This window comes from Heterodontus francisci, chromosome 14 (genome assembly GCF_036365525.1).
Source record: "Heterodontus francisci isolate sHetFra1 chromosome 14, sHetFra1.hap1, whole genome shotgun sequence".
NCBI lineage: Eukaryota > Metazoa > Chordata > Chondrichthyes > Heterodontiformes > Heterodontidae > Heterodontus > Heterodontus francisci.
In genome coordinates this window covers 54,353,563-54,366,228 of record NC_090384.1, presented here as the reverse complement: position 1 = coordinate 54,366,228, position 12,666 = coordinate 54,353,563, and the positions used below count along the sequence as shown (strand labels likewise).

Here is a 12,666-nt window from a genome sequence, read left to right as displayed (position 1 = left end):
TAGAGAGAGAGAGTGGATGGGAGGAGAGAGAGAGAGAGATAGTGGATGGGAGGAGAGAGAGAGAGTGTGGTTGGGAGGAGAGAGAGAGAGAGTGTGGATGGGAGGAGAGAGAGAGAGAGTGGATGGGATGAGAGAGAGAGAGAGAGATTGGATGGGAGGAGAGAGAGAGAGAGAGTGGATGGGAGGAGAGAGAGTGGATGGGAGGAAAGAGAGAGAAAGAGTGGATGGGAGGGGAGAGAGAGAGAGTGGATGGGAGGAGAGAGAGAGAGAGTGGATGGGAGGAGAGAGAGAGAGAGTGGATGGGAGGGGAGAGAGACAGAGAGGGAGTGGATGGGAGGAGAGAGAGTCAGAGAGGGAGTGGATGGGAGGAGAGAGCGAGAGAGTGGATGTGATGAGAGAGAGAGAGAGAGTTGATGGGAGGAGAGAGAGAGAGAGTGAGTGGATGGGAGGAGAGAGAGAGAGAAAGAGTGGATGGGAGCAGAGAGCGCGAGTGGATGGGAGGAGTGAGAGAGAGAGAGAGTGGATGGGAGGAAAGAGAGAGAAAGAGTGGATGGGAGGAGAGAAAGAGAGAGTGGATGGGAGAAGAGAGAGAGAAAGAGTGGATGGGAGGAGGGAGAGAGAGTGGATGGGAGGAGAGTCGTGGAGAGAGAGTGGATGGGAGCAGAGAGAGAGAGAGAGTGGATGGGAGGAGAGAGAGAGAGTGAGAGGGTGGATGGGAGTAGAGAGAGAAAGTGTGGATGGGAGGAGAGAGAGAGAAAGTGTGGATGGGAGGAGAGAGAGAGAGAGTGGATGGGAGGAGAGAGAGAGAGAGTGGATGGGAGGAGAGAGAGAGAGTGGATGGGAGGAGAGATCAAGAGAGTGGATGGGAGGAGAGAAAGAGAAAGAGTGGATGGGAGGAGATAGAGAGTGGATGGGAGAAGAGAAAGAGAGGGAGGGGTTGGGAGGAGGGAGAGAGAGAGAGAGTGGATGGGAGGAGAGAGAGAGAAAGAGTGGATGGGCGGAGAGAGAGAGAGTGGATGGGAGGAGAGAGAGAGAGAGTGGATGGGAGGAGAGAGGGAGAGAGAGTGGATGGGAGAGAGAGTGGATGGGAGGAGAGAGAGAGAGTGAGTGGATGGGAGGAGAGAGAGAGAGAGTGGATGGGAGGAGAGAGAGAGAGAGAGTGGATGGGAGGAGAGTGGATGGGAGGTGAGAGAGAGAGTGGATGGGAGGAGAGAATGAGAGAGAGTGGATGGGAGGAGAGAAAGTGTGAGTGGATGGGAGGAGTGAAAGAGAAAGAGAGGATGGGAGGAGAGAGAGAGAGTGGATGGGAGGAGAGAGAGAGAGAGAGTGGATGGGAGAAGTGAAAGAGAGGGAGGGGTTGGGAGGAGGGAGATAGAGAGAGAGTGGATGGGAGGAGAGAGAGAGAAAGAGTGAATGGGAGGAGAGAGAGAGAGTGGATGGGAGGAGACAGAGAGAGAGATAGTGGATGGGAGGAGGGAGAGAGAGTGTGGTTGGGAGGAGAGAGAGAGAGTGTGTGGATGGGAGGAGAGAGAGAGAGAGTGGATGGGATGAGAGAGAGAGAGAGAGATTGGATGGGAGGAGAGAGAGAGAGAGAGTGGATGGGAGGAGAGAGAGTGGATGGGAGGAAAGAGAGAGAAAGAGTGGATGGGAGGGGAGAGAGAGAGAGTGGATGGGAGGAGAGAGAGAGAGAGTGGATGGGAGGAGAGAGAGAGAGAGTGGATGGGAGGGGAGAGAGACAGAGAGGGAGTGGATGGGAGGAGAGAGCGAGAGAGTGGATGTGATGAGAGAGAGAGAGAGAGTTGATGGGAGGAGAGAGAGAGAGAGTGAGTGGATGGGAGGAGAGAGAGAGAGAAAGAGTGGATGGGAGCAGAGAGCGCGAGTGGATGGGAGGAGTGAGAGAGAGAGAGAGTGGATGGGAGGAAAGAGAGAGAAAGAGTGGATGGGAGGAGAGAGAGAGAGAGTGGATGGGAGAAGAGAGAGAGAAAGAGTGGATGGGAGGAGGGAGAGAGAGTGGATGGGAGGAGAGTTGTGGAGAGAGAGTGGATGGGAGCAGAGAGAGAGAGAGAGTGGATGGGAGGAGAGAGAGAGAGTGAGAGGGTGGATGGGAGTAGAGAGAGAAAGTGTGGATGGAAGGAGAGAGAGAGAAAGTGTGGATGGGAGGAGAGAGAGAGAGAGTGGATGGGAGGAGAGAGAGAGAGAGTGGATGGGAGGAGAGAGAGAGAGAGTGGATGGGAGGAGAGAGAGAGAGAGAGTGGATGGGAGGAGAGTGGATGGGAGGAGAGAGAGAGAGTGGATGGGAGGAGAGATCAAGAGAGTGGATGGGTGGAGAGAAAGAGAAAGAGTGGATGGGAGGAGATAGAGAGTGGATGGGAGAAGAGAAAGAGAGGGAGGGGTTGGGAGGAGGGAGAGAGAGAGAGTGGATGGGAGGAGAGAGAGAGAAAGAGTGGATGGGCGGAGAGAGAGATAGTGGATGGGAGGAGAGAGAGAGATAGTGGATGGGAGGAGAGAGTTAGATTGGATGGGAGGAGAGAGAGAGAGTGGATGGGAGGAGAGAGAAAGCGAGAGTGGATGGGAGAAGAGAAAGAGAGAGAGTGGATGGGAGCAGAGAGAGAGAGAGAGTGGATGGGAGGAGAGTGGATGGGAGGAGAGAGAGAGAGAGTGGATGGGAGGAGAGAGAGAGAGAGTGGATGGGAGGAGAGAGAGAGAGAGCGGATAGGAGGAGAGAGAGAGAGAGAGGATAGGAGGAGAGAGAGAGAGAGAGAGTGGATGGGATGAGAGAGAGAGAGAGAGTGGATGGGAGGAAAGAGAGTGGATGGGAGGAGAGAGAGAGAAAGAGTGGATGGGAGGAGAGAGAGAGAGTGGATGGGAGGAGAGAGAGAGAGAGAGTGGATGGGTGGAGAGAGAGTGTGGATGGGAGGAGAGAAAGAGCGAGAGTGGTTGGGAGCAGAGAGAGAGAGTGGATGGGAGGAGATTGGATGGGAGGAGAGCGATAGAGATTGGATGGTAGGAGAGAGAGAGTGGATGGGAGCAGAGAGAGAGAGAGAGTGGATGGGAGGAGAGAGGGAGAGGGAGTGGATGGGAGGAGAGAGAGAGAGAGTGGATGGGAGAAGAGAAAGAGCAAGAGTGGATGGGAGCATAGAGTGAGAAAAAGTGGATGGGAGGAGAGTGGATGGGATGACAGAGAGAGAGTGGATGGGAGGAGAGAGATAGAGAGAGAGTGGATGGGGAGGAGAGAGTGAGAGAGAGAGTGGATGGGAGGAGAGAGAGAGAGTGGATGGGAGGAGAGAGAGAGAGAGAGTGGATGGGAGGAGAGAGAGAGAGAGAGTTGATGGGAGGAGAGAGAGAGAGAGTGAGTGGATGGGAGGAGAGAGAGAGAGAAAGAGTGGATGGGAGCAGAGAGCGCGAGTGGATGGGAGGAGTGAGAGAGAGAGAGAGTGGATGGGAGGAAAGAGAGAGAAAGAGTGGATGGGAGGAGAGAGAGAGAGAGTGGATGGGAGAAGAGAGAGAGAAAGAGTGGATGGGAGGAGGGAGAGAGAGTGGATGGGAGGAGAGTTGTGGAGAGAGAGTGGATGGGAGCAGAGAGAGAGAGTGGATGGGAGGAGAGAGAGAGAGTGAGAGGGTGGATGGGAGTAGAGAGAGAAAGTGTGGATGGGAGGAGAGAGAGAGAAAGTGTGGATGGGAGGAGAGAGAGAGAGAGTGGATGGGAGGAGAGAGAGAGAGAGTGGATGGGAGGAGAGAGAGAGAGAGTGGATGGGAGGAGAGAGAGAGAGAGAGTGGATGGGAGGAGAGTGGATGGGAGGAGAGAGAGAGAGTGGATGGGAGGAGAGATCAAGAGAGTGGATGGGTGGAGAGAAAGAGAAAGAGTGGATGGGAGGAGATAGAGAGTGGATGGGAGAAGAGAAAGAGAGGGAGGGGTTGGGAGGAGGGAGAGAGAGAGAGTGGATGGGAGGAGAGAGAGAGAAAGAGTGGATGGGCGGAGAGAGAGATAGTGGATGGGAGGAGAGAGAGAGATAGTGGATGGGAGGAGAGAGTTAGATTGGATGGGAGGAGAGAGAGAGAGTGGATGGGAGGAGAGAGAAAGCGAGAGTGGATGGGAGAAGAGAAAGAGAGAGAGTGGATGGGAGCAGAGAGAGAGAGAGAGTGGATGGGAGGAGAGTGGATGGGAGGAGAGAGAGAGAGAGTGGATGGGAGGAGGAGAGAGAGAGAGTGGATGGGAGGAGAGAGAGAGAGAGCGGATAGGAGGAGAGAGAGAGAGAGAGGATAGGAGGAGAGAGAGAGAGAGAGAGTGGATGGGATGAGAGAGAGAGAGAGAGAGTGGATGGGAGGAAAGAGAGTGGATGGGAGGAGAGAGAGAGAAAGAGTGGATGGGAGGAGAGAGAGAGAGTGGATGGGAGGAGAGAGAGAGAGAGAGTGGATGGGTGGAGAGAGAGTGTGGATGGGAGGAGAGAAAGAGCGAGAGTGGTTGGGAGCAGAGAGAGAGAGTGGATGGGAGGAGATTGGATGGGAGGAGAGCGATAGAGATTGGATGGTAGGAGAGAGAGAGTGGATGGGAGCAGAGAGAGAGAGAGAGTGGATGGGAGGAGAGAGAGAGAGGGAGTGGATGGGAGGAGAGAGAGAGAGAGTGGATGGGAGAAGAGAAAGAGCAAGAGTGGATGGGAGCATAGAGTGAGAAAAAGTGGATGGGAGGAGAGTGGATGGGATGACAGAGAGAGAGTGGATGGGAGGAGAGAGATAGAGAGAGAGTGGATGGGAGGAGAGAGTGAGAGAGAGAGTGGATGGGAGGAGAGAGAGAGAGTGGATGGGAGGAGAGAGAGAGAGAGAGAGTGGATGGGAGGAGAGAGTGGATGGGAGGATAGAAAGAGCGAAAGTGGATGGGAGCAGAGAGAGAGAGTGGATGGGAGGAGATTGGATGGGAGGAGAGAGAGAGAGAGTGCATGGGAGGAGAGAGAGTGAGAGTGGAAGGGAGGAGATAGAGAGTGGATGGGAGAAGAGAAAGAGAGGGAGGGGTTGGGAGGAGGGAGAGAGAGAGAGAGAGTGGATGGGAGGAGAGAGAGAGAAAGAGTGGATGGGCGGAGAGAGAGAGAGTGGATGGGAGGAGAGAGAGAGAGAGTGGATGGGAGGAGAGAGAGAGAGAGTGGATGGGAGGAGAGAGATAGATTGGATGGGAGGAGAGAGAGAGAGTGGATGGGAGGAGAGAGAAAGCGAGAGTGGATGGGAGAAGAGAAAGAGAGAGAGTGGATGGGAGCAGAGAGAGAGAGTGAGTGGATGGGAGGAGAGTGGATGGGAGGAGAGAGAGAGAGAGTGGATGGGAGGAGAGAGAGAGAGAGAGTGGATGGGAGGAGAGAGAGAGAGAGTGGATGGGAGGAAAGAGAGTGGATGGGAGGAGAGAGAGAGAAAGAGTGGATGGGAGGAGAGAGAGAGAGTGGATGGGAGGAGAGAGAGAGAGAGAGTGGATGGGTGGAAAGAGAGAGTGTGGATGGGAGCAGAGAAAGAGCGAGAGTGGTTGGGAGCAGAGAGAGAGAGTGGATGGTAGGAGATTGGATGGGAGGAGAGCGATAGAGATTGGATGGTAGGAGAGAGAGAGAGTGGATGGGAGCAGAGAGAGTGGATGGGAGGAGAGAGAGAGAGGGAGTGGATGGGAGGAGAGAGAGAGAGAGTGGATGGGAGAAGAGAAAGAGCGAGAGTGGATGGGAGAAGAGAAAGAGCGAGAGTGGATGGGAGGAGAGTGGATGGGATGAGAGAGAGATAGTGGATGGGAGGAGAGAGTGAGAGAGAGAGTGGATGGGAGGAGAGAGAGAGAGTGGATGGGAGGAGACAGAGAGAGTGGATGGGAGGAGAGAGAGAGAGAGAGTGGATGGGAGGAGAGAGAGTGGATGGGAGGAGAGAAAGAGCGAGAGTGGATGGGAGCAGAGAGAGAGAGTGGATGGGAGGAGATTGGATGGGAGGAGAGAGAGAGAGATCGTGGATGGGAGGAGAGCGATAGAGATTGGATGGGAGGGGAGAGAGAGAGTGGATGGGAGCAGAGAGAGAGAGAGAGTGGATGGCAGGAGAGAGAGAGAGGGAGTGGATGGGAGGAGAGAGAGAGAGAGTGGATGGGAGAAGAGAAAGAGCGAGAGTGGATGGGAGCATAGAGAGAGAGAAAGTGGATGGGAGGAGAGTGGATGGGATGAGAGAGAGATAGAGTGGATGGGAGGAGAGAGAGAGAGAAAGAGTGGATGGGAGGAGAGAGAGAGTGGATGGGAGGAGAGAGAGAGAGAGTGGATGGGATGGGAGAGAGAGAGGGAGAGTGGATGGGAGGAGAGAGAGTGGAGAGGGGGAGAGTGAGAGAGTTGATGGGAGGAGACAAGAGAGGTACGTGGGAGGAGAGAGAGGGAGGGAGCGGATGGGAGGAGAGAGAAAGAGTGGATGGGAGGAGAGAGAGAGAGAGTGGATGGGAGGAGAGAGAGAGAGTGGTTGGGAGGAGAGGCAGCGAGAGAGTGGATGGGAGCAGAGAGAGAGAGAGAGTGGATGGGAGGAGAGAGAGAGAGTGGATGAGAGCAGAGAGATAGAATGGATTGGAGGAGAGTGGATGGGAGGAGAGAGAGAGAGAGAGTGGATGGGAGAGAGAGTGGATGGGAGGAGAGAGTGAGAGAGTGGATGGGAGGAGAGAGAGAGAGAGTGGATGGGAGGAGAGAGAGAGAAAGAGTGGATGGGAGGAGAGAGAGAGAGAGTGGATGGGAGCAGAGAGAGAGAGAGCGGGATGGGAGGAGAGTGGATGGGAGGAGAGAGAGAGAGTGGATGGGAGGAGAGGAAGAGAGAGAGAGTGGATGGGAGGAGAGAAAGAGAAAGAGTGGATGGGAGGAGAGAGGGAGAGAGTGGATGGGAGGAGAGAGAGAGAGAGAGAGTGGATGGGAGGAGAGAGAGAGAGTGGATGGGAGAAGAGAAAGAGAGGGAGGGGTTGGGAGGAGGGAGAGAGAGAGAGAGAGAGTGTGGATGGGAGCAGAGAGAGAGAGAGTGGATGGGAGGAGAGAGATAGAGAGGGTGTGGATGGGAGGAGAGAGAGAGACAGAGAGTGGATGGGAGGAGAGAGAGTGGATGGGAGGAAAGAGAGAGAAAGAGAGAGAGAGAGTGGATGGGAGGAGAGAGAGCGACGGAGTGGATGGGAGGAGAGAGCGACAGAGTGGATGGGAGGAGAGAGAGAGAGAGAGTGGATGGGAGCATAGAGAGAGAGAAAGTGGATGGGAGGAGAGTGGATGTGATGAGAGAGAGAGAGAGTGGATGGGAGGAGAGAGAGAGAGAGTGAGTGGATGGGAGGAAAGAGAGAGAGAGTGGATGGGAGGAGAGAGAGAGAGTGGATGGGAGGAGAGAGAGAGAGAGAGAGTGGATGGGAGGAGAGAGTGGATGGGAGGATAGAAAGAGCGAAAGTGGATGGGAGCAGAGAGAGAGAGTGGATGGGAGGAGATTGGATGGGAGGAGAGAGAGAGAGAGTGCATGGGAGGAGAGAGAGTGAGAGTGGATGGGAGGAGATAGAGAGTGGATGGGAGAAGAGAAAGAGAGGGAGGGGTTGGGAGGAGGGAGAGAGAGAGAGAGAGTGGATGGGAGGAGAGAGAGAGAAAGAGTGGATGGGCGGAGAGAGAGAGAGTGGATGGGAGGAGAGAGAGAGAGAGTGGATGGGAGGAGAGAGAGAGAGAGTGGATGGGAGGAGAGAGATAGATTGGATGGGAGGAGAGAGAGAGAGTGGATGGGAGGAGAGAGAAAGCGAGAGTGGATGGGAGAAGAGAAAGAGAGAGAGTGGATGGGAGCAGAGAGAGAGAGTGAGTGGATGGGAGGAGAGTGGATGGGAGGAGAGAGAGAGAGAGTGGATGGGAGGAGAGAGAGAGAGAGAGTGGATGGGAGGAGAGAGAGAGAGAGTGGATGGAGGAAAGAGAGTGGATGGGAGGAGAGAGAGAGAAAGAGTGGATGGGAGGAGAGAGAGAGAGTGGATGGGAGGAGAGAGAGAGAGAGAGTGGATGGGTGGAAAGAGAGAGTGTGGATGGGAGCAGAGAAAGAGCGAGAGTGGTTGGGAGCAGAGAGAGAGAGTGGATGGTAGGAGATTGGATGGGAGGAGAGCGATAGAGATTGGATGGTAGGAGAGAGAGAGAGTGGATGGGAGCAGAGAGAGTGGATGGGAGGAGAGAGAGAGAGGGAGTGGATGGGAGGAGAGAGAGAGAGAGTGGATGGGAGAAGAGAAAGAGCGAGAGTGGATGGGAGAAGAGAAAGAGCGAGAGTGGATGGGAGGAGAGTGGATGGGATGAGAGAGAGATAGTGGATGGGAGGAGAGAGTGAGAGAGAGAGTGGATGGGAGGAGAGAGAGAGAGTGGATGGGAGGAGACAGAGAGAGTGGATGGGAGGAGAGAGAGAGAGAGAGTGGATGGGAGGAGAGAGAGTGGATGGGAGGAGAGAAAGAGCGAGAGTGGATGGGAGCAGAGAGAGAGAGTGGATGGGAGGAGATTGGATGGGAGGAGAGAGAGAGAGATCGTGGATGGGAGGAGAGCGATAGAGATTGGATGGGAGGGGAGAGAGAGAGTGGATGGGAGCAGAGAGAGAGAGAGAGTGGATGGCAGGAGAGAGAGAGAGGGAGTGGATGGGAGGAGAGAGAGAGAGAGTGGATGGGAGAAGAGAAAGAGCGAGAGTGGATGGGAGCATAGAGAGAGAGAAAGTGGATGGGAGGAGAGTGGATGGGATGAGAGAGAGATAGAGTGGATGGGAGGAGAGAGAGAGAGAAAGAGTGGATGGGAGGAGAGAGAGAGTGGATGGGAGGAGAGAGAGAGAGAGAGTGGATGGGATGGGAGAGAGAGAGGGAGAGTGGATGGGAGGAGAGAGAGTGGAGAGGGGGAGAGTGAGAGAGTTGATGGGAGGAGACAAGAGAGGTACGTGGGAGGAGAGAGAGGGAGGGAGCGGATGGGAGGAGAGAGAAAGAGTGGATGGGAGGAGAGAGAGAGAGAGTGGATGGGAGGAGAGAGAGAGAGTGGTTGGGAGGAGAGGCAGCGAGAGAGTGGATGGGAGCAGAGAGAGAGAGAGAGTGGATGGGAGGAGAGAGAGAGAGTGGATGAGAGCAGAGAGATAGAATGGATTGGAGGAGAGTGGATGGGAGGAGAGAGAGAGAGAGAGTGGATGGGAGAGAGAGTGGAAGGGAGGAGAGAGTGAGAGAGTGGATGGGAGGAGAGAGAGAGAGAGTGGATGGGAGGAGAGAGAGAGAAAGAGTGGATGGGAGGAGAGAGAGAGAGAGTGGATGGGAGCAGAGAGAGAGAGAGCGGGATGGGAGGAGAGTGGATGGGAGGAGAGAGAGAGAGTGGATGGGAGGAGAGGAAGAGAGAGAGAGTGGATGGGAGGAGAGAAAGAGAAAGAGTGGATGGGAGGAGAGAGGGAGAGAGTGGATGGGAGGAGAGAGAGAGAGAGAGTGGATGGGAGGAGAGAGAGAGAGTGGATGGGAGAAGAGAAAGAGAGGGAGGGGTTGGGAGGAGGGAGAGAGAGAGAGAGAGAGTGTGGATGGGAGCAGAGAGAGAGAGAGTGGATGGGAGGAGAGAGATAGAGAGGGTGTGGATGGGAGGAGAGAGAGAGACAGAGAGTGGATGGGAGGAGAGAGAGTGGATGGGAGGAAAGAGAGAGAAAGAGAGAGAGAGAGTGGATGGGAGGAGAGAGAGCGACGGAGTGGATGGGAGGAGAGAGCGACAGAGTGGATGGGAGGAGAGAGAGAGAGAGAGTGGATGGGAGCATAGAGAGAGAGAAAGTGGATGGGAGGAGAGTGGATGTGATGAGAGAGAGAGAGAGTGGATGGGAGGAGAGAGAGAGAGAGTGAGTGGATGGGAGGAAAGAGAGAGAGAGTGGATGGGAGGAGAGAGAGAGAGAGTGGATGGGATGGGAGAGAGAAAGAGAGAGTGAGTGGATGGGAGGAGAGAGAGAGAGGGAGTGGATGGGAGGAGAGAGCGAGAGAGTGGATGGGAGGAGAGAGAGAGAGAGAGTGGATGGGAGCATAGAGAGAGAGAAAGTGGATGCGAGGAGAGTGGATGTGATGAGAGAGAGAGAGAGTGGATGGGAGGAGAGAGAGAGAGAGTGAGTGGATGGGAGGAGAGAGAAAGAGAGAGAGTGGAAGGGAGGGGAGAGACAGAGTGGAATGGAGGAGAGAGAGAGAGAGAGTGGATGGGAGGAAAGAGAGAGCAAGTGTGGATGGGAGGAGAGAGAGAGAGAGTGGATGGGAGGAAAGAGAGAGAAAGTGTGGATGGGAGGAGAGAGAGAGAGAGTGGATGGGAGAAGAGAGAGAGAAAGAGTTCATGGGAGGAGGGAGAGAGAGTGGATGGGAGGAGAGGCAGAGAGAGTGGATGGGAGGAGAGAGAGAGAGAGAGTGGATGGGAGGAGAGAGAGAGAGAGGGTGGATGGGAGGAGAGAGAGAGAAAGAGTGGATGGGAGGAGAGGGAGAGAGAGTGGATGGGAGGAGAGGCAGATAGAGAGTGGATCGGAGCAGAGAGAGATAGAGAGTGGATGGGAGGAGAGAGCGAGAGAGTGGATGGGAGGAGAGAAAGAGTGAGAGTGGATGGGAGGAGAGAAAGAGAAAGAGTATATGGGAGGAGAGAGAGAGAGTGAGTGGATGGGAGGAGAGAGCGAGAGTGGATGGGAGGAGAGAAAGAGATAGAGTGGATGGGAGGAGAGAAGGAGAAAGACTGGATGGGAGGAGAGAGAGAGAGTGGATGGGAGGAGAGAGAGATAGAGAGAGTGGATGGGAGGAGAGAGAGAGAGAGTGGATGGGAGGAGAGAGAGAGAGAGTGGATGGGAGGAGATATCTAGATTGGATGGGAGGAGAGAGAGAGAGTGGATGGGAGGAGAGAGAGAGAGCGAGAGTGGATGGGAGAAGAGAAAGAGAGAGAGTGGATGGCAGCAGAGAGAGAGAGAGAGTGGATGGGAGGAGAGTGGATGGGAGGAGAGAGAGACAGAGTGGATGGGAGGAGAGAGAGAGTGGATGGGAGGAGAGAGAGAGAGAGAGTGGATGGGAGGAGAGAGAGAGAGAGAGAGAGAGAGAGTGGATGGGAGGAGAGAGAGTGGATGGGAGGAGAGAGAGAGAAAGAGTGGATGGGAGGAGAGAGAGAGAGTGGATGGGAGGAGAGAGAGAGAGAGAGTGGATGGGAGGAGAGAGAGAGAGTTGATGGGTGGAGAGAGAGAGTGTGGATGGGAGGAGAGAAAGAGTGAGAGTGGATGGGAGCAGAGAGAAAGAGTGGATGGGAGGAGATTGGATGGGAGGAGAGCGATAGAGATTGGGTGGTAGGAGAGAGAGAGAGTGGATGGGAGCAGCGAGAGAGAGAGAGTGGATGGGAGGAGAGAGAGAGAGGGAGTGGATGGGAGGAGAGAGAGAGAGAGTGGATGGGAGAAGAGAAAGAGCGAGAGTGGATGGGAGCATAGAGAGAGAGAGAGAAAGTGGATGGGAGGAGAGTGGATGGGATGAGAGAGAGATAGAGTGGATGGGAGGAGAGAGAGAGAGAGAGAGAGTGTGGATGGGAGGAGAGAGAGAGAGTGGATGGGAGGAGAGAGAGAGAGAGAGTGGATGGGAGGAGAGAGAGTGGATGGGAGGAGAGAAAGAGCGAGAGTGGATGGGAGCAGAGAGAGAGAGTGGATTGGAGGAGATTGGATGGGAGGAGAGAGAGAGAGAGAGTGGATGGGAGGAGAGCGATAGAGATTGGATGGGAGGAGAGAGAGAGAGTGGATGGAAGCAGAGAGAGAGAGAGAGTGGATGGGAGGAGAGAGAGAGAGGGAGTGGATGGGAGGAGACAGAGAGAGAGTGGATGGGAGAAGAGAAAGAGCGAGAGTGGATGGGAACATAGAGAGAGAGAAAGTGGATGGGAGGAGAGTGGATGGGATGGGAGGGAGATAGAGTGGATGGGAGGAGAGAGAGAGAGTGGATGGGAGGAGAGAGAGAGTGGATGGGAGGGGAGAGAGAGAGAGAGAGTAGATGGGAGGAGAGAGAGAGAGAGAGAGTGGATGGGAGGAGAGAGAGAGAGAGAGAGTGGATGGGATGGGAGAGAGAGAGAGAGAGTGGATGGGAGGAGAGAGAGTGGAGAGGGGGAGAGTGAGAGAGTTGATGGGAGGAGACAAGAGAGGTACGTGGGAGGAGAGAGAGAGAGGGAGCGGATGGGAGGAGAGAGAGAGAGAAAGAGTGGATGGGAGGAGAGAGAGAGAGAGTGGATGGGAGGAGAGAGAGAGAGAGTGGTTGGGAGGAGAGGCAGAGAGAGAGTGGATGGGAGCAGAGAGAGAGAGAGTGGATGGGAGCAGAGAGAGAGAGAGTGGATGGGAGGAGAGAGAGAGAGTGGATGGAAGGAGAGAGAGACAGAGTGGATGGGAGGAGAGAGAGAGAGTGGATGGGAGGAGAGAGAGAGAGAGAGTGGATGGGAGAAGAGAGAGAGAGAGTGGATGGGAGGAGAGAGAGAGAGTGGATGGGAGGAGAGAGAGAGAGAGAGTGGATGGGAGAAGAGAGAGAGAAAGAGTTCATGGGAGGAGGGAGAGAGAGTGGATGGGAGGAGAGGCAGAGAGAGTGGATGGGAGCAGAGAGAGACAGAGAGTGGATGGGAGGAGAGAGAGAGAGAGAGTGGATGGGAGGAGAGAGAGAGAAAGAGTGGATGGGAGGAGAGAGAGAGAGTGGATGGGAGGAGAGAGAGAGAGAGA

General features: G+C 54.7%; 1 protein-coding gene across 1 annotated transcript in view; it reads left to right on the top strand.

Moving 5' to 3' along the window:
• LOC137376907 (otogelin-like) overlaps nt 1-12,666 on the top strand; it is a 392,329-nt gene that overhangs the window by 58,861 nt on the left and 320,802 nt on the right. The gene's annotated exons all lie outside the window — the stretch shown is intronic.